We start from the raw sequence: 21739 nt of genomic DNA, 5'->3' as shown, positions 1-21739 counted from the left end.
GAAAAGATAATTAACTGACAGATGCCTTGCCCTAATTATAACACTCTGTCAATTACTTGGCCCCATTTATCAAGATCTCCAACTTCTCCAGATCATTTTGCTGCTCAAATTAGTATGTGCAGGGATATTTTTTCCCCACTCCCTTCATTAAACTAATGTGCTTCTCCTCCTGGAAGTTTAGAAATGATTGTAGAATCTTGTTCCACTGCATAACACTTCCCTGGGCACTTTCTCATGTAAGAGAAAGGCTTTGAGATATCTCTCAAGATTACCCATGTCTGTAAAGATTGATCGTCCTCTATATACCTTAATTATATTGAGTTTAAAAAATGTAATATAAAGATATATCCAATTATTCAAAGTAAAGACTAAAGAAAAGGAAACGCCAGCAGGAAAGAATTGTGTTAGAGAAAGATTCTCTATTATTGACAAGACCTATGGAGTATTAAGAAATAAGAAGTAACACCCACATTGGTTTAAGATTTTCAGGGTAGAATAAACAAGTCTAGGATTTTTTTTCATCTTTAAACTTATCTATAGGAAAAAGTCAATGATTTTTCAAGGTCCTTTCAAACTGTTCAGGGAGGGGAACACTGGCTATGTCTGAAGATCATCAAGGATATGGAAGAGACACGGTAGTGATTTATGCATTTGTTGCATCTTGTCTCTGCCACAGTGAAGAGAGGAGGGCTAGTTCTGTCTTGAATTATGACTTAGAGAAGGTATTGAGTTGTGAGTTGGTGAAATCACCTAGAACACCATGGTCAAGTTGGGGCATCACAGCTGCAAAAAGAAGGCAGTACATAATTTGGAGGGAGTTCAGAGACAAGCAAGGAGAGTGATAAAGGTATTGGAAGACAGAACTCATGTGGCAAGATTAATGCCCAGACTGTCTATCCATACACATAGCTTGCCAGAAGGATGACTAAGGTGATGACACGATAATCCTTGAAAAGCATAAACAACCAAGGGGCAGGAAGATGACTAGGGTTGGAGATACTCATAACTTACAGTGATGAATAATTAATGTTTCCAAGGGCTGGAGAGGAAGGGTTAGTGGGAATATTAGGACACAACTGTGCTCTCAAAGTGGTTAATTAAACTGATTGGGATTTTTGTTGTTGTTTTGCTTAGTTTCGCCATAATTATTGGTTGTTCCTAGATTATATGATGCATTGTAGGAAGAAGGAAAGAAATAGAGTTCAGGTAGTGGATGGTAAACCCACAATTATTATGCCTTCCCGGGACCACCGTCTCTGGAAGGAATCTGTCTGGTAAAACTAACCAGATTACTTCTTGTAACTGTAATGCCAAAACTTCTGTGAACAACTAGGAACAGTACTTTTGACATTTTTCTGTAACACTTTATTATAGGTATATAAGGCCTTCTCAGGTGGTTCAGTGGTAAAGAATCTGCCTGTCTGTGTTGGAGATGTGGGTTCGATCCCTGGGTCTGGAAGATATCCTGGAGAAGGAAATGGCAACCCTGTGCAGTATTTCTGCCTGGAAATCCCGTGGACAGAGAAGCATGGAGGGCTATAGTCCACGGGGTTGTAAAAGAGTCAGACACAGCGTAGCAATTGGACCACATTTCTAAGTCACTTATCATTCTTTTAATAAATACTAATCTTTAAAAACATAATTTAACCAAACATTTCTCATTTTTTCTCTTTCAAATATTCTTATCATTCAGTGGTCAACAAATTTTTTTGTAAAGGATTATAAAGTAAATATTTTAGGATATGAATGTCACATGGTCTCCATAAATAATCTGCTGTAAGAAAAATCAAGAACATGCAAAATACAAGCAAATGGGAGTGGTTCTGTTCTAGTAAAACCTTATTTATAAACACATATTTGAATTTCACATTGTTTTCATGGGTAGTAAGATATTTATTTTCTTTTGATTTTTCCAAACAACATTTTTTTAAAAAATATTTTTAGCTCAAGGATGATATAGAAGTAAGCAGTGAACTGGTTCTTTCAACCTAATCAAATGTATGAGTGGTATTTCCCATATTTCCAATCACATTATTTATTAAGGGACTAAGCAACTTCTGATTCTAAAGTGGACATATTAAAATCTCTGAATTAAAGGAAGTTAGGGAGAAAATGTCCTTCAGACACAATTGAACTGACAGAAATTTATGGAAAGCAATGATGATGACTTTGATGGTGACAAGAAAAATATATCATCATTATATGGAATTAACCTGAGGCCTTTGTCAGTTATCAACCACTTAAACTTCATAGCAATAATTAGGTAGTTTTCTTATAAAGAACAAGGGGAATAACACATATAAATGTTCTTTGGCTACTCTACACTTTTTTTGTCCAGGTTTCCCTAGAAAAAACAATTTCTCCTTCTGTGCTGCAAAAGAGAAATAGAAAATATTAATTCTTTTTCAGCCACTGTAAGAATATCTGTCCACTGTAAGGATAATCAGTAGACAAGGCATTGTCATTTCCACTTTCTTCTGAGTCACTAAAATATGGATGAAATGATACTAAAATATGAAAATTAAAGCTACCAAGAAAAGCTTTAGAGTCATAATTACAATTAATCAGATATTCCTATAAATCAGAATGTTCATCAAAATGGCCGATTTGGAACACTGTAAAAATGAACAACAATCTCAAAGAACTTTCGAGCTGAAATGGTCATCTCGGAGGAATGACTTTCTTAAAATGATGCTTCCAGCTCAGATGGTGACTCACAGGTGAGACAGCCTAACTGTATGTGTTATTTTGTCTGATAGAGAAAGCAATGGCTTTAGTTTTATATGCTTTCAATTCACTTGAGTAAAAAAGGCACACAAACACATGTTTATCTTTGCAACTAAATAGAAACGATTTTCCCTTTCTACTTTATAGAGTTTAGTAAAAATAAGTTGGGGACTTCACAACTGAAACTTTCCTCAGCTTTATAGAACAGCTTTATGTTTTCCAATGTCTTTTAATAGGTTTACAGCATCAAAGCTAGCAATGCTTAATAAAGCCAATAAATAACTGCATTATAAACTTGAATGTTTATGTTTCAAAAAGGTAACAAATTCACCCTTGGTGGGAGGAAACATTTTACAGTACATGCATGAAAGAAAGGAGATGAAAAGCAACTGTCTCTTAACAGTTTTAAGGCTAGTTGAATTACTACCATTTTCTAAATCACATGAAGCAGTAAGAATTTATAATAAAAGAATATTGTCTCTGTGAAATGGATTGCAGATTTTGATCACTGCCTCTAGCTCAACCACATATTCCCTATCTCTACAGATAGCGTGCAGTAAAATGAGAAAATGTTGTTGATTCTGAAGAAAATGCATACTAATTTCAATAAATTTATATGGGTTACAAAATAAAATTTGATTAGTTTCCAAGTCTCTAGGAAAATAAATTGGAAACTATATAAACATGAAGATACACTGAAGTTTAAGAACAAGTGGGATTAGTTGATTGAAAGGATGATATATTAAAACAGTGTCACAACAAGAAGGTACCCAGGAGAGAAGGGATCAAGAAGGTGCAAAATACAATGCAAAGGATTGACCATGAATATTTTATGTCCTGTTCAACTTCTAGATGATCAGAGCCAAGACTGAAAAATATTGCAAAAATGAAGCTTTAGTCTAATGTTTAAAATCATAGGGTTGGGAGTCTGGCTCCAGACCCAAGCTCTGATATTCACCTGCTGTACATCTTTGGGCAAGTTACTTAACCTCTCTGTGCCTTAGTTTCCTCATCGGTAAATGGGAGGAGTGCATATCACCCATGAAGTTATAATGAGGTACTGTCTTACATGTTTTACCTGTTTGGAAGTAAAAGCTAAACACGTATTTGATAGTGAAATAGGAGTTTATCTTGGCCCTGTATTGTCTCTTCTCTGTTTATCAGCCAAGTACCCCTATACTCACAGCAGTCTTTTGCCCACCTTGAATCCCTCCACAAACAGGTCCATCCCCTGTGGGTCTGTTCCGTCATCCTTTCAATAACTCCTTCCCTTTCATCTTATCAAATCTTGCTTTACCTACATCAGTTTGCTAAATCTGATAAGCTACTCATGGCTAACATCTTTGAAACTATGCTCTGGATAATCTTTACAATGCCCAAATCTTTCCATACAGCATCTCATTTAATTTAATTTACACCTGTGGGGTAAGGACCCTTTGTCATATTAAAGCTAAAGAAAGTGATGCTCAAAATTTAATAAATTACACAAGATCAGAAAGCCAGCACCTGGCAGGGTCTAAATAAAAGCTCAAGGAACTGGGCTGGCCCAGAACATGGCAGTGTATCCACACACAGCAAATCAAATCTGGGACAATGTGGAAATTCATTGCTCTGGTTCCACACAAAAATTCTAACAAAAGCCTCTGCAGATCACCCTTCCACTCCAAATTCCAGTTCCCAGCACACTCATGAAGCAGTGTTGGAGGGAAAAAAAGAGTTACAGACACTGCCCTCATCCTCAGATACTTACTTAGGAAGTCAGCTGACTAAGTCCGCAATCCTCAAGTGTGACCATTGGTCTAATCTTTGCATTTTCAGATTTTGAAAAGTCGTCTTCTCACTGTCACTGTATGCTGTAAAACCCTACAACTCGAGAATTCTGCTTTCATTTGGAAATGACTTCTCAGACATGAGCCTTCACACAAGTAGAGTCAAAAAACAAAATTAAAGAAGTGTATATTACTCTCCTCCTCTGACAGAGACGCTGACCTGCAGAGGCCAGCTGGTTTAAGCCACCATATGTGAACGCACCCCACCCCACCTGCTCAGTCTTCTTTCTCTACATTCCTAGTCATTCATTTGCCTATAATTCACCATAGTGTGTTTAATTTCAAATTAATTCCCCAGCTAATTTTAAGATTCATGGCCCAGTCTCTTCTCACAACACTGACTACACTGAGAAAGGAACTCAACTGAAAAATAATGAATCTGGAGTTTTAACCTGTCTTTACATTGAGTTGCAATGAGTGCATTATCAGTCCAATAAACGAGGTCTTATTTTTAAATACGTTGAAAAAAAATAAAAGATAGGCAATCAGATTGCATTTCCAGCAGGCCAAATTCTCAAGAGGCCCAGTATGTCTTTCATTCTGAAGAGAAATTACCTGTCCTAAGAAGAACCTGCAGGGAGGGATGGCCATGATTTAGATGTCTCCTATGTGGGGTCCCTGGGGAAGACATTGTCAAGTATATCTGATAGGGAAAAGAGGATATTGAGGCATGCAGTCATTACACAACCTGCCCGAGGACTACACACCCCTGGAGAGACCCACCAAACCCCTCTCCCACCCTCCCCCTGCTCCACCTCCAGCTCACAGGCCCATTTTGTGGGGGTGGTGTTTTCTGACTTAGATAATTTCTGCGCTGCTCCTCCCTCTTACCAGGTGGCTCCAACTCAAACTTCAGTCTCAGCTTAGATCCCTTTGAGGCCTTCCACAACTACTCTATCTGATAGTAGAGCTCTTTTTCTGTTTGTTCTCAGCATGCTGTTTGTTTGCTTTATAGCAGTTGACTTTTATAAATATAGATCTACTCAGTTGTTTTCAGACTTCCTCTTTCATCCACCCACTAGAATGAAAACTTGAAGAGGGTAAGACCCTGGCTCCCTTTCAATAGACTCCATTGTACACAAAGCACTGGTACAGCACCCAAGGCATTAAAGGCTTCCAGTAAGTTGTTGTTTCTTTTTAATGGATAAAAGCAAAGAATAAACAGAAAAAAGAAAGGTGGGAGTGTAGAATGGGAAGGAGAGACTGAGCCCAAATTCTGTCTGACTGTAGGATGCTGGATTTGAACACCTTTGGATCCTCCGTAGAGAGCAGCTAGAATCATTTGCAGCAGATAGGAAAGTTGACATTAGGGGTGAGAGACATGTGATCTTGATAGTATAAACCATCGGCAAGAGTGGAAAAGCAGGGTCTTAGGGACTTGCTCTCAGTCAGTGTTTAATCTGAACAACTGCTCTCCACCTAGGGGAACCTGTCTCATCAACAAGGCCAATCTAGCCCCTTGGTCACTTGTGGCTCTCTCCATCCAATGGACTATTTGCCTTGCAGGTGTGTTCGTCCCTCTGTCGTGTCCGACTATTTACCACCCCATGGGTTGTAACCCACCAGATTCCTCTTCCATGAAATTCTCCAGGCAAGAATAACTGAAGTGGATTGCTATGCCCTTCTTCTTCAGGGGATCTTCCCATCCCAGGGATCAAACCCATGTCTCTTGTGCCTCCTGCACAGCAGGTAGATTCTTTACACTCTGGTCCACTTGAGAAGCCCTGCCTTGAAGAGAAGGTGTGCAACTTACACTTTTGCATTCTTTCTTTTCCTTGACTGGTTTTCTTTATTTCTTTTTCATTCTTTCTCCTCATTATTTCTGAGCTTTTAAGATGTTTGTACTTACTAATTATCTTATTCTAATTATTTTAAACAATGCAATTTTAGTCTGTCTTGCTTTATTAATTTTTGATATCCTAATTGGTATTTTTCTATTAAAATATTAATAAGCCTTATTTTGCCTCTTTAAGATAATTGTATTAACTTGGGCTGCTGTCACAAAATTGCATAGACTGGGTGGTTTGACTAACAGAAATTTGTTTCTCACAGTTCTAAAGGCTGGAAGTCCAAGACCAGGATGACAGAATGGTCAGAATGGTTGGGTCTCATAAGGGCTCTCTTTCTGACTTGCTGACAGAGGCCTTCTCATTCTGCCCTCCTATGAACAGGGGGAGAGACAGTGTAAGCTCTCTGGCATCTGTGCTTATAAGGATGCTAATCCTGTCATGAGTGTCTCACCCTCCTGACCTCATCAAAACCTAAGTACCTCCCAAGGGCCCTGTCTTCAAATACTATCACCTTGAGGGTTAGGGCATCAGTACAGATGTGTGAGAGGACACAATTCAGTCTTTAGCCCTGTTTAACCATTCTATGACAGTTTCCTTTTCTCTCTCTCTGACTCCTTAAATCCCTCTTTCCACTTTACATCATTCACTCATTAGTACAGAACTCCATTTAAAATTTCAAACCATAATTTTGGTTTTTCATGATTCCTTTCAAGGGTGATAAACAAGGCTCAGGACAACATTTATTTGTTAAAATATTGTCAAGCAGGAAGATCCAGTGACCTGTCCAAGTGAGAATACTGAAAGTATGGAGGGCCACAAAGCTCACCTAAAGATGCTCCTCATATGGGATCTTCAGCCAAAGGGAAGCAAAAGCAAAATCAGGGCAGGAGAGGAGGGGAGATGTTGGGGATGGATAGGACAGATGGTGTTTTTATCATCTGCAGTAAGAAGCCAAAAGAAACAATGGGAAATATGAGTTCAAATAATACCTACTGCAAGTATTTCCAGTTGCAATATTTTTAAAGGTGCTTTACAAATATTTTTCAAGAAAACCTCCAGACAGTTCTTTCAAACATTCTTTTGTGACTCAGACATATTCCTTTTATAACTAGAAAAAATATATAACTATTCACTCCCCCACTATTATGCCACCACAAATGTGTGTATCACCCAGCTTTCTTTCACCTTCTTTACCTCCCATCCCATTCCCATGAAAGGCATATAGTTGTGATTTGCAACTATAGGTTGGTATTAAGGGGTTATTACCAGAAAGGACTCAGTAACTTTTCAAAGGCTTTTCAGATATTCGAAGATCAGAATGCTTACATATAAACTGAGAAAAACACTTCTGTTACTTTCTGAGGTCATCCCTATATGACCACAACTATATTTGAACAACAAAGGTGTAGGAAGAAGAAAGAAAAATAGCAAGGCTAGTTAAATACTCTAACCCATTACACTGTTCTTTTTCCATGAAAATGTTTTCAGAATTTTTGACCATTCAGTGTTAGAAAAAAACAATTATTATCCATCACCCCGCCTTCATCTGATGCAAAGAACCAACTCATTGGAAAAGACCCTCATGCTAGGAAAGATGGAGGGCAGGAGGAGAAGGGGGTGACAGAGGATGAGATGGTTGGATGGCATCACTGACTCAATGGACATGAGTCTGAGCAAAATCTGGGAGACAGTGAAGGACAGGGAAGCCTGGTGTGCTGCAGATCATAGGTCACAGAGAGTCAGACATGATTTAGTAACTGAACAACAAGCAACAACTTCCCACCCCTGCCTATAGCATCCTTCTATAGATTACAGAGTTAACTGAACAGTGAATGAGGAGATCCAAAGTTTGCTGACTATTCAACATAGAGTAAATTTGTTTTCAAGTTAAGAACAGCAACAAAATCCAGACTAACAAGATGTCTAGGTTTAATAAGTACTAAACATAAATGTCACAAACCTCCGTCCAGAGTTCATCAAGCACTCTATCTATCAGATCTAGTCCCTTAAATCTATTTCTCACTTCCACTGTATAATCATAAGGGATTTGATTTAGGTCATATCTGAATGGTCTAGTGGTTTTCCCTACTTTCTTCAATTTCAGTCTGAATTTGGCAATAAGGAGTTCATGATCTGAGCCACAGTCAGCTCTTGGTCTTGTTTTTGCTAACTGTATAGAGCTTCTCCATCTTTGGCTGCAAAGAATATAATCAATCTGATTTCGGTGTTGACCATCTGGTGATGTCCATGTATAGAGTCTTCTCTTGTGTTGTTGGAAGAGGGTGTTTGCTATGACCAGTGCATTCTTTTGGCAAAACTCTTTTAGCCTTTGCCCTGCTTCATTCCATGCTCCAAGGCCAAATTTGCCTGTCACTCCAGGTGTTTCTTGACTTCCTACTTTTGCATTCCAGTCCCCTATAATGAAAAGGACATATTTTGGGGGTGTTAGTTCTAAAAGGTCTTGTAGGTCTTCATAGAACCTTTCAACTTTGGCTTCTTCAGTGTTACTGGTTGGGGCATAGGCTTGGATTACTGTAATATTGAATGGTTTGCCTTGGAAACGAACAGAAATCATTCTGTCGTTTTTAAGATTGCATCCAAGTACTGCATTTCAGATTCTTCTGTTGACCATAATGGCTACTCCATTTCTTCTAAGGGATTCCTGTCCACAGTAGTAGATATAATGGTCACCTGAGTAAAATTCACCCATTCCAGTCCATTTTAGTTCACTGATTCTTAGAATGTCTACGTTCACTCTGGCCACCTCCTGTTTGACCACTTCCAATTTGCCTTGGTTCATGGACCTAACATTCCAGGTTCCTATGCAATATTTCTCTAAACAACATCTGACCTTGCTTCTATCACCAGTCACATCCACAACTGGGAATTGGTTAGACAGATTGATAGAGTGCCTTATGAACTCTGGATGGAGGTTCGTGACATTGTACAGGAGACTGGGACCAAGACCATCCCCATGGAAAAGAAATGCAAAAAAGCAAAATGGCCATCTGAGGAGGCCTTACAAATAGCTGTGAAAAGAAGAGAAGAGAAAAGCAAAGGAGAAAAGGAAAGATATAAGCATCTGAATGCAGAGTTCCAAAGAATAGCAAGGAGAGATAAGAAAACCTTCCTCAGCGATCAATGCAAAGAAATAGAGGAAAACAACAGAATAGGAAAAACAAGAGATCTCTTCAAGAAAATTAGAGATTCCAAGGGAACATTTCATGCAAAGATGGGCTCGATAAAGGACAGAAATGGTATGGACCTAACAGAAGCAGAAGATATTAAGAAGAGGTGGCAAGAATACACAGAAGAACTGTACAAAAAAGATCTTCACGATCAAGATAGTCACGATAATGTGATCACTGACCTAGAGCCAGACATCTTGGACTGTGAAGTCAAGTGAGCCTTAGAGAGCATCACTATGAACAAAGCTAGTGGAGGTGATGAAATTCCAGTTGAGCTATTTCAAATCTTGAAAGATGATGCTGTGAAAGTGCTACACTCAATATGCCAGCAAATTTGGAAAACTCAGCAGTGGCCACAGGACTGGAAAAGGTCAGGCTTCATTCCAACCCCAAAGAAAGGAAATCCCAAAAAATACTCAAACTACCGCACGATTGCACTCATCTCACATGCTAGTAAAGTCATGCTCAAAATTCTCTAAGTCAGGCTTCAGCTACATGTGAACTGTGAACTCCCAGATGTTCAAGCAGGTTTTAGAAAAGGCAGAGGCACCAGAGATCAAATTGCCAACATCCCCTGGATCATGGAGAAAGCAAAAGAGTTCCAGAAGAGCATCTATCTCTGCTTCATTGACTATGCCAAAGCCTTTGACTGTGTGGATCACAATAAACTGTGGAACATTCTGAAAGAGATGGGAATACCAGACCACCTGACTTGCCTCTTGAGAAACCTGTATGCAGGTCAGAAAGCAACAGTCAGAACTGTACATGGAACAACAGACTGGTTCCAAATAGGAAAAGGAGTATGTCAAGTCTGTATATTGTCACCTTGCTTATTTAACTTATATGCAGAGTACATCATGAGGAACGCTGGTCTGGAAGAAGCACAAGCTGGAATCAAGATTGCTGGGAGAAATATCAACAACCTCAGATATGCAGATGACACTACCCTTATGGCAGAAAGTGAAGAGGAACTAAAAAACTTCTTGATGAAAGTGAAAGAGGAGAGTGAAAAGGTTGGCTTGAAGCTCAACATTCAGAAAACAAAGATCATGGCATCTGGTCCCATCACTTCATGGGAAATAGATGGGAAAACAGTGGAGACAGTGTCAGACTTTATTTTTTTGGGCTCCAAAATCACTGCAGATGCTGATTGCAGCCATGAAACTAAAAGACGCTTACTCCTTGGAAGGAAAGTTATGACCAACCTAGACAGTATTTTAAAAAGCAGAGACATTACTTTGCCAACAAAGGTCGGTCTAGTAAGGCTATGGATTTTTCCCGTGGTCATGTATGGATGTGAGAGTTGACTGTGAAGAAGGCTGAATACCAAAGAATTGATGCTTTTGAACTGTGGTGCTGGAGAAGACTCTTGAGAGTCCCTTGGACTGCAAGGAGATCCAACCAGTCCATTCTAAAGGAGATCAATCCTGGGTGTTCATTGGAAGAACTGATGCTAAAGCTGAAACTCCAATACTTTGGCCACCTCATGTGAAGAGTTGACTCACTGGAAAAGACTCTGATGCTGGGAGGGATTGGGGGCAGGAGGAGAAGGGGACGACAGAGGATGAGATGGCTGGATGGCATCACCAACTCGATGGACATGAGTTTGAGTGAACTCCGGGAGTTGGTGATGGACAGGGAGGCCTGGCCTGCTGTGATTCATGGGGTCGCAAAGAGTCGGACACAACTGAGTGACTGAACTGAACTGAACCGAACTGAAACATAAATGTAGGATTAATTGCATATTGTTTTAAGCTACGTAAATAATCAAATATCAGCAATGAAGGAAGCAATATAAGTTGTCTTGCTAAAAAAATAGCTTCATTAATGAAGCTAAAAACATGAACCCTTAATTCTATGGGGTATGGATCTAGGAAGAGGCACAGATCATGTGAGGGCAGAGTATCTGCATTTTGTTCTCATCTTATATATACTTCATCATTAAGTATTTTTCATAAGCATAATAGAAATGGGCTTCCCTGGTGGCTCAGAGGTTAAAGCGTCTGCCTCCAATGCGGGAGACCTGGGTTCGATCCCTGGGTTGGGAAGATCCCCTGGAGAAGGAAACGGTAACCCACTCTAGTATTCTTACCTGGAGAATCCCATGGATGGAGAAGCCTGGTAGGCTACAGTCCACGGGGTCGCATAGAGTAGGACACGACTGAGCAACGGAACGGAATAGAAATGCTTAAATATAGCTTTGTCAGCTGAAAAAATAAAACAAATTTTATGAATTGCTAATATACCATACCAGTGATTTAACATGCTAAATAAGAGTGAGTTTTATTTTTCTCTCAAGTACACAACTGGATAAAAGTGAAAATTTAATTCAATTGGAATTTGGGCTCTGTGCATCTTTGATTAAACATCTGGATTTTCTTTCAGCCAAATGCATTAGTTGCTTTTAATCCACATACAATGGGTAGATTTAAATAATTTTTAAGAATATAGGAAGCAGGAGGATATATTTTGTATAAAGATGATTAGATAGAAATTAGACTGGCATTTTTGTTTTTCTATAAGTTTACTCTGAAAGTAATTAAAACTATATATATATATAATCCATGGAACACATGCATGTCAAGGTTCAAATTTCAGCCTCTAGTCAACCCACTCCAGTATTCTTTCCCGGAGAATCCCAGGGACAGAGGAGCCTGGTGGGCTGCTGTCTATGGAGCTGCACAGAGTCAGACACAACTGATGCGAGTTAGCAGCAGCAGCAGCAGCTAAAAATTACCCTGTGATCTTAGGAATCTAACAAACCTTTTAGGCTTCAGACTCTATCATAAAGTGAAGATAATAGTAGTAACTCCTCTATAGACTTATGAAGATTTAGAAGATAATAGAGGTAAAAGGTTCGGTGTCTGACATATTATGACTATACGGTATTTTCTAGCTGTTATCAGTGTTACTGTCCTGATCATTGTCATCTTCCAGCTTTCTGCCAGGCTCATTTTTTTTTTTTAATCAGCATTTTTACTTGAATTTACACAATTTCTGATCTTACTTTCCTAATAGTGTGATGGTAGTTGATAACACACTTTAGGAAAGATAAATAGAATATTTACATAGCCACAAAGAAATCTTGAATGCCACTACTCCTATATACAGATAAAAGTATTTAGCAGGAGTCTCTAGACTCCAGGATCTAATGTCTGATGATCTAAGGTGGACCTGATGTAATAATAATAGAAACAAAGTGTACAGTGAATGGAATGTGCTTGAATCATCAGGAAACCATCCACTTGTAACTCAGTCCATGGAAAAATTGTCTTCCATAAAATCAGTCCCTGGAGCCAAAAAGGTTGCGGACCACTAATTGAGAAGAGGGAAATATCTGTGAACAACATGAAAAAAAAAAACAAAACTGATGAATCATGTTAGTAATTTTAAAGCAAATCAGGAAAAGTTTTTACTTTTATCCAGTTGTGTGCTTGAGAGAGAAAAACAAAACTCATTTTTATTTAGCACGTTAAATCATTGGTATGGTATATCAACAATTTATAACACTTTTTTTTTAGTTGACAAAATTATTGCATTTATAAAACTAAAAGCAAATCAGAAACATTGTAAACATTCATGGATGCAAATTGATGCTGTGTCTGCAGACACTGCAAATATTTTTATGTTCAACATCTTGAACTTTTCTTTTTCTATTCATGAAGAAGGAAAAGACAAAAGAATAAATGGCACAATTACTTGTTCCTGATGGGGACACATTAAGTACCCTATAAGAGCCTGTAAGAGGCCTTTGAATCCTTACTCAGTTGTGCAGGTTTATAAATCCCTAGGGATTAGCCGGTCATTGACAACTAAGCCTGGGAAATGTATTTGGTACTGGTTCTTGTTAATAAATGTTAAAAATACTTATCTAGAAAATTCAGTGCTGATTGGATACAGATTTGAGCAAATCAAAATCCAACTCTAAAAACAGCTTTCAAGTTTGGGAGGTTTTCTCTCTGTTTCCATGAAATCACAAGAAGAAGCATTAATTGCAAAGCACATTTAAATACAAAAGACTCCATGGAGCATTCAATACTTCCTTATGTGAATTTTCAGGAGGGGAAAAAAAAAAAGGTCTTTCAAGGCAAACAATCTCCAACTACTCTTTTCCACTCAGAATTCATAATTACGCTTAATCTGCTACTCCTTTTGGCTCATTTACAGGTCCTCTTGGCAGGTAGTGAATGCAAAATCATTTTAATAGGGGGTCCCCTGGGAATAGAGCAAAAGTTTCGATCATTTACGGGTGGTTCACAATGGAGTATGGCCAGCTGTCGGGCGCCCTGAGCATGAAGACCACAGCTCCCTTAAAGCTGCCATTTGCATGTCTGTCTTCAGGTCAGCAACCTAGAAAGGAAGAGGCCACCTGTGAGAATGGGAAACCAGCCATTGAATGGACTGCCAGTGCCAAAGCCAGTCAGGAAAGTCCCAATGTGATAGGGCAATGCCCAGAGCGGGTGCACTCCTGTCTGCTTTCCTTTTGGCCAAGAGTTGCCCCAAGGGGCAAGTGTTAATGAGAATAAGGCTCTCAGAGATGGGAGATGCTTGGCTCCATCAAAGGGCCCATTCAAAGCCAAGCTGTCTCCACCACCCACTCAGGAGCTGCCAGACCAGCTCAAGTTACTATCCTCTCCACATACCTTAAAGGTACGGTTACTGGCAAACCCACCAGACAGTCTGGAAGTAAAAGAGAAAGCATTTCTAATTATGTGTTTCAGGTATCAATACTTTGTTGAATGCATTTTATCTTTGTGTATGTACATTTTATTTTCTATTTAGAATAAACTTGAAAGAACCTTAATGCTTCCCATTTCAAAGAAAGTTGTTTCTCTATCAAACTCATTTACTCATTCATTTGCTCTTTTTAATGAATATTCTTGAGTGGTTAAGGCATTAAATTACAAATCCCCTGTACCGTAAAAAAAAAAAAAAAAATAGAAGTTTTCAAAAAGATGTTTCTTATTTTTTTAAAAAGGAATCTCTCAAGTTCCCAGCATTTTATAGACACACTCCATGGTTTTTTTTCTTACTTTTTGGGAAAAGCATTTTCCAAACATAATGTATTATTGTTTACTCCTGATTTCTGTTGTCTTTTAACTTTATATATAACATATATGTTTATATAGATATATACACACATATATGTTTATTTGTAAATTACTTATTAAGTACTTTCTATGTGGTGAGCTTTGGACTAAATGCTGGGTGTAAAAGGAAACACAGGACACAGCTCAGACCTTCTGAAACACTACCAGAAAACAGGAAAATATGTTTGCCGACATGCTTGATGCTGAAAGCTATTAAAGACTCTAAAAGGAATGTTTATTTGTCATAGTTAGAGTCCAGAAGAAAAAGAAGTAAGACAAGCAAAGATGTTGTTTAGAAAACATGCCTGACTTGCCTCCCACCATTAGGCTTTGTGTGTGTCTGTGCTAAGTCGCTTCTGTCCTGTCCGACTGTGCGACCCTATGGCCAGGCTCCTGTGTCCATGGGATTCTCCAGGCAAGAACACTGGAGTGAGTTGCCTTCCTGACCCAGGGATCAAACCAGCGTCTCTTACATCTCCCGCATTGGCAGCCCAGTTCTTTACCACTGGTGTCGCCTGTTAAACTTCAGTTTTAGTTAAAAAAAAAAAAAACTATCAATAGCAATGTTTCTAAATTTCTATCCATCATCTCTATTTTATTTTGAGCTAACCCTGTGACTGGAGGAGGAAATGAAAACCCACTCCAGTATTCTTGCCTAGAGAATTTTATGGACAGAGGAGCCTGGTGGGCTACAGTCCATGGAGTGGCAAAGAGTCAGACTGAACTACTGAGCACAGACACAAGCTCCATAATTAAGTCATGATCAGGACTCACAGTAACCACATATTGATTGGGAGCCAGAGCTTCGGCCTGTTCAGAAGGGAAGCCAAAGATTCTAATAAGCATGCACATACATAAAACCTTGAGACACTTGTAGTGAGCAGGAAGATGTCTAGGGTTATTTGCTTGGGTCCTTAGGTAGCTTCAGACCCAAGCAGTCAACACTGAACTAAAGAGAAGAAAATCCTTGATTATGAGAACATGTGTTTTTTTCAATTGCTTAAATTTTTATACAATTTTTATTTATTTATTTTAATTATTTTTTTAAATCTGTAAGAGACATAGGTTTTATATTCTTTTCTTTTTCAGTTTTTTTTTTTAATTTTTATTTTTATTGGAGACTAATTATTTCACAATATTATATTGGTTGCTTTTGCCATACATTGACATGGATCCACCCCGGGTGTACATGAGTTCCCCCTCCCGAACCCCCCTCCCACCTCCCTCCTCCCCTTATCCTCCCTCTGGGTCATCCCCGCATACCAGCCCCGAGCATCCTGTAACATGCATCGACCCTGAAGTGGCGATTCGTTTCACATATGATAATATACATGTTTCAATGCCATTCTCCCAAACCATGCCACCCTGACCCAATCCCACAGAGTCCCAAAGACTGTTCTATATACCTGTGTCTCTTTTGCTGTCTCGTATACAGGGTTAACATTTGCATCTTTCTAAATTCCATATATGTGCGTTAGTATACTGTATTAATGTTTTTCTTTCTGGCTTACTTCACTCTGTATAATAGGCTCTAGTTTCATCCACCTCATTAGAACTGGCTCAAATGTATTCTTTTTAACGGCTGAGTAATACTCCATTGTGTATATGTACCAAAGCTTTCTTATCCATTCGTCTGCAGATGGACATCTAGGTTGCTTCCATGTCCTGGCTATTATAAACAGTGCTGCAATGAACATTGGAGTACATGTGTTTCTTTCAATTCTGTTTTCCTCGGTGTGTATGCCCAGGAGTGCGATTGCTGGATCATATGGCAGTTCTATTTCCAGTTTTTTGAGGAATCTCCACACTGTTCTCCATAGTGGCTGTACTAGTTTGCATTCCCACCAACAGTGTAAGAGGGTTCCCTTCCCTGCACACCCTCTCCAGCATTTATGCATGTAGACTTTTGGATAGCAGCCATTCTGACTGGCGTGAAATGGTATCTCATTGTGGTTTTGATTTGCATTTCTCTGATTATGAGGGATGTTGAGCATTTTTTCATGTGTTTGTTAGCCATCTTTATGTCTTCTTTGGAGAAATGTCTGTTTAGTTCTTTGGCCCATTTTTTGATTGGTTCATTTATTTTTCTGGAATTGAGCTGCAGGAGCTGCTTGTATATCTTGGAGATTAATCTTTTATCAGTTGCTTCATTTGCTATTATTTTCTCCCATTCTGAAGGCTGTCTTTTCACCTTGCTTATAGTTTCCTTTGCTGTGCAGAAGCTTTTGATTTTAATTAGGTCCCATTTGTTGATTTTTGCTTTTATTTCCAATATTCTGGGAGGTGGGTCATGGAGGATCCTGCTGTGATTTATGTCAGAGAGTGTTTTGCCTACGTTCTCCTCTAGGAGTTTTATAGTTTCTGGTCTTACGTTTAGCTCTTTAATCCATTTTGAGTTTATTTTTGTGTATGGTGTTAGGAAGTGTTCTAGTTTCATTCTTTTACAAGTGGCTGACCAGTTTTCCTAGCACCACTTGTTAAAGAGACTGTCTTTTCTCCATTTCATATTCTTGCCTCCTTTGTCAAAGATAAGGTGTCCATAGGTGCGTGGATTTATCTCTGGGCTTTCTATTTTGTTCCATTGATCTATATTTCTGTCTTTATGCCAGTACCATACTGTCTTGATGACTGTGGCTTTGTAGTAGAGCCTGAATTCCGGCAGGTTAATTCCCCCAGTCCCATTCTTCTTCCTCAAGATTGCTTTGGCTATTTGAGGTTTTTTGTATTTCCATACAAATTGTGAGATTATTTGTTCTAGTTCTGTGAAAAGTATCGTTGGTAGCTTGATAGGGATTGCATTGAATGTATAAATTACTTTGGGTAGTATACTCATTTTGACAATATTTATTATTCCAATCCACGAACACAGTATATTTCTCCATCTATTAGTGTCTCTTTGATTAATTTCACTAGTGTTTTATAGTTTTCTATGTACAAGTCTTTTATTTCCTTAGGTAGATATATATTTTTGTTTCCTTAGGTAGATATATATTTTTTTATTGAAGGCTGATTACTTTACAATATTATATTGGTTGGTCTTGCCATACATTGACATGAAAATTTTTATACAATTTTTAATAACTGTATTTCATTTACAGTTATTACAAAATATTGGCTATATTCCCCACATTGTACAATACTACCCTATAGCCTATCTTACCTGTCTGACTTATTGCACTTAACATAACACCTTCCAAGTCTATCAAGTTGTTGCAAGTGGAAAGATTTCCTTCCTTTTTCTGGCTGAGTAACATTTTGGATTGGGGGCGGGAGGAGAAGGGGACGACAGAGAATGAGATGGCTGGATGGTATCACCGACTCGATGGACATGAGTTTGAGTGAACTCCAGGAGTTGGTGATGGACAGGGAGGCCTGGTGTGCTGTGATTCATGGGGTCGCAAAGAGTCGGTCACGACTGAGCGACTGAACTGAACTGATATATATATATATATATATGCATACCACATCTTCATTATCCATTCCTCTGTTGACGAACACTTGGGTTTCTTCCATATCCTGGTTATTGTAAATAGTGTTGTTATGAACATCTTGTCAAATGCTTCTTCATATATAAAGCACACAAGTTATATATATATATACACCAGGAGTATAATTGCTGGGTTGTATAATAGTTCTATTAGTTTCTTTGAGAAACTTCCGTATAGTTTCCTACATCCGTACCAAGTTACATTCCCACCAACAGTGAATGAATGTTCCCTTTTCTATACATTCTCATCAACACTTGCTATTTGTGTTCTTTTTGAAGATAGTCATTTTGACTGGTGTGATAGGATAGCTCACTGTGGTTTTGATTTTCATTTCCCTGGTAATTAGTGATGCTGAGTATCTTTTCGTGTGCCTGTTTGCCATATGCATTTCCTTTTTGAAAAGACACTTATTTAGTGCTTCTGCCCTTTATTCAATTGGGTAATCTGTGTTTTTTTGATATTGAGTTATATAAGCTGTTTACATATGTTAGATATTAATTCCTCATCCCTGGGAAACTTAGAGAAAACCAAATTGAAAAGTAAGTATAATTCTATATTTTCATTACAAGAAATGTTTATTGAACATTTTTAGAATCTAGCATTTTTTTAATAATAGCTGACTGGAGGATATATAATCTCAGACACAAACACAAACATTTCTAACCAACAGCAGTTAAGTGTTAACATCAAAGAATCTGGCTGAACATCACTAGTCTTAAAATGTTTTTGTAGGCCTGAAATGATATAAAAATAAAAAGTTAAACAAAAATAAGAAAGAGTTCCTCCCTGGCTACCCAGTCACCTTTCTTTTCATTCACCTATTCATATTTCAGGTCTCTGTATTCCACTTGTTAATATGATTTGACATGATTTCTGACTTTTATGTAATCAGTTTATCTGTAGACTTCTCACCTTCCCCCTAGAATGTAAACCTACTGAGAGCAAGGAACTTATATGCCTTACCTTTAGTGTAAGCTAAAATTAAAACATTCTATTTCTGACTTGTAGGTTCCTTGTCTGTCTCATCCTATTTGTCATTATCATTCTAAGCTAAGTCAGTTTCATACTTTGCATGAAAATATTTAATTGGGCTACTTCCATTCTTACTGTGGTGTAGATTATTTACTGATTAGCAGCAATAGTAATCACATACAAATGCAAATCAGATTTTAGTAATTCCTTTAAAAGTACAATAGCTTCCCTTTAGATTTAGAATAAAATTCACAGTCCTCACCATGGTATATGAGGTGGCATACTGCCTCTGAGATTTTCTGTTCTCCAATCTTCCCCTATTTTTGCTCAGTCACTTAAAGTGCTGTTTTTTGTGCCTCAGACACTTTTTTCCAACATTCTCCCCCAATCATTCATACCTCTGCTCAAATGTCACCTCTATTACTCTCCTGAATCTATGTTTAAAGGGTTTTCCCCCTCTACCCCAATAGCTCTTGTCCTTAATCTGAATTCTTTGAAAGTAAACTGCCCTTTTGTCTCTAAACACTTTCTCTCCCATCGTTACCTAAAATTATTTAACTTGTATTTATATGCCTGCTTGTTTCCCCTATGAGAAGGTAAGTGTGGGTTTGCCAGAATGTTCATCACTTTATCCTCAACCTAGGCACTTAGTAAGAGATCAATTAATTTGTGTGAATGAATCAATATTTAGTGCTTACTGTAAATGGTAACTATAATAATATAAATGAATATAATGGCTGTTTTAGGAAGCAACTTTTATACCAGTCAAAGTCAGACCCAGATCTTTTGATTAGTGGCTATACATTTATTAATAGTGACCCCAATTGTTTTATGAGATCATCCCTGTTCCTGTAATCCTAGGGTCACCTAATGCCATCTGAGCATGTTGGCAGGCTTCAAAGTACCCATCAGTATCCCATGGCCAGAACCCCCACCCTTTGTTTGAGTCAACCTGGAATCCAGCCAAGAACTGGCCCAACTGTTGCCACCACAATACTGTGGTTTCCACAAATGCCTGAATATCTCTCAGGATGTTCTTGACATTCTGGGAGAGGTTCATTATTTTGCCTTCATGGTTTGGGGCTGGCAGAAATAGACTCTGAGGAAAGCGTCAGCATGACATAACTTTCCTGGAAAATGATAGATTATTTTCTCTATAGCTGTTCTCAAGTCCTCTTTCAGAATTTTTTTCCACATTGGTGGGAGTAGGACAAAAACATCTGTGCTTAATATTCAAAAGCCAAGTTTTATGTTCAAACTGCTGCAATCCTGCAGGGGGGTTCCCGCAAGGGAAACCAGTAGCACCTCAAATCCCTTAACTCCTTTGGTTCCATTACTTCATTTTATGTACAGATATATATCAAGGTCTCAAGGTCCTGTGGATGATCAGGCAAATAGACACTTGCCTTAGGAGGCAGGATGGCACATTGGAAAAAGCACAGTTTTACAGTCAGGAAGATTTTGTTTCTAACCTTAGATCTACTACTGACTTTGATTAACAAGTGACTTGGGATAAGTGACTTAATCTCACTGCCCTTTTGATTTTTCAGGGATTTTCACTTCTGCCTCGGAAGGATTTGGGGAGGATTATAAAAGGAAACAGATGTATGCCACCCAGCCTGGAGTCTGATACACTGTCAATGCCCATTGTTTAAGCATGCCTATTGTGTTAGCCTGGCACAGAGTAGGAACTCCATAAACATTTGTGGATGGTTGGGTGAATGAATGCCCACAAAATGTGAGCTCTGTGTCCCTTCTCCTCCCACCAGCATCAAACTCATTCCATCTACAAAACTTTCACAATAATAATGATAATGTGTGTTGAATTTTACGAATGGGATGGACTTACAACTGTCAGGGGAACTTCTCTGGCAGTTCAATGGTTACGACTCCATGCTTTCACTGCAGGAGGAGGTTGGATCCTGATAGGGGAACTAAGATCTCGAAGCTGCACTGCAACAAAAAGAGAGAAAGAGATGCACCTGTCGAACTGCCATAGAAAAATATCTAAAATGCATTAAGTGGAAAAAAGCAATATGCAAAACAATATGTAAAATTATGTCAAGAAGATTTTAGAGATGGATTGACTTTGACTTTCAGAGACAAAACAGAAAACAAGCAAAGAGAAAAGAACACAACTTTTTTTCTGTTAGCAAAAGCCTTAACTGGAAAGCCAAATTTCCTAGCAGATGGCACTTCCTCGGGGGGTGGAGGTGGGGGGTGCGGGTTAAAAAGAAGCAAACTAATTCACCATTAAATTAAAATAAGATCTTCCATTAATATATAAACCTGGGACCATCCATCACAGTCACTTATTTTACTGAGTTGTTTGATATCTGAAGACAGCTTGCATAAACTGAACTGATGTGGCAGGTCATTATATCCACTAATAGGGATAATCGTTCTTCCAAATACATATGTACGCGCATGTTCAGTCGTGTCAGACTCTTTTTGATCCCATGGACTGTAGCCCACCAGCAGTCTTCTCTGTTCATGGAATTTTCCAGGCAAGAACACTGGAGTGGGTTGCCATTTCCTTCTGCAGGTGAGGTTCCCACTCCGGGGATAAAACTTGCATTTCCCAAGTCTCCTGCATTGCAGGCAGATTCTTTACAACTGAGCCACCTGGGAAAGACCCAATTCTTCCCAATCTCA

This window comes from Moschus berezovskii, chromosome 2 (genome assembly GCF_049115385.1).
Source record: "Moschus berezovskii isolate FMDL1 chromosome 2, NW_MosBer_1.0, whole genome shotgun sequence".
In the NCBI taxonomy this organism is placed as follows: domain Eukaryota; kingdom Metazoa; phylum Chordata; class Mammalia; order Artiodactyla; family Moschidae; genus Moschus; species Moschus berezovskii.
This window is presented reverse-complemented; position numbering follows the sequence as displayed.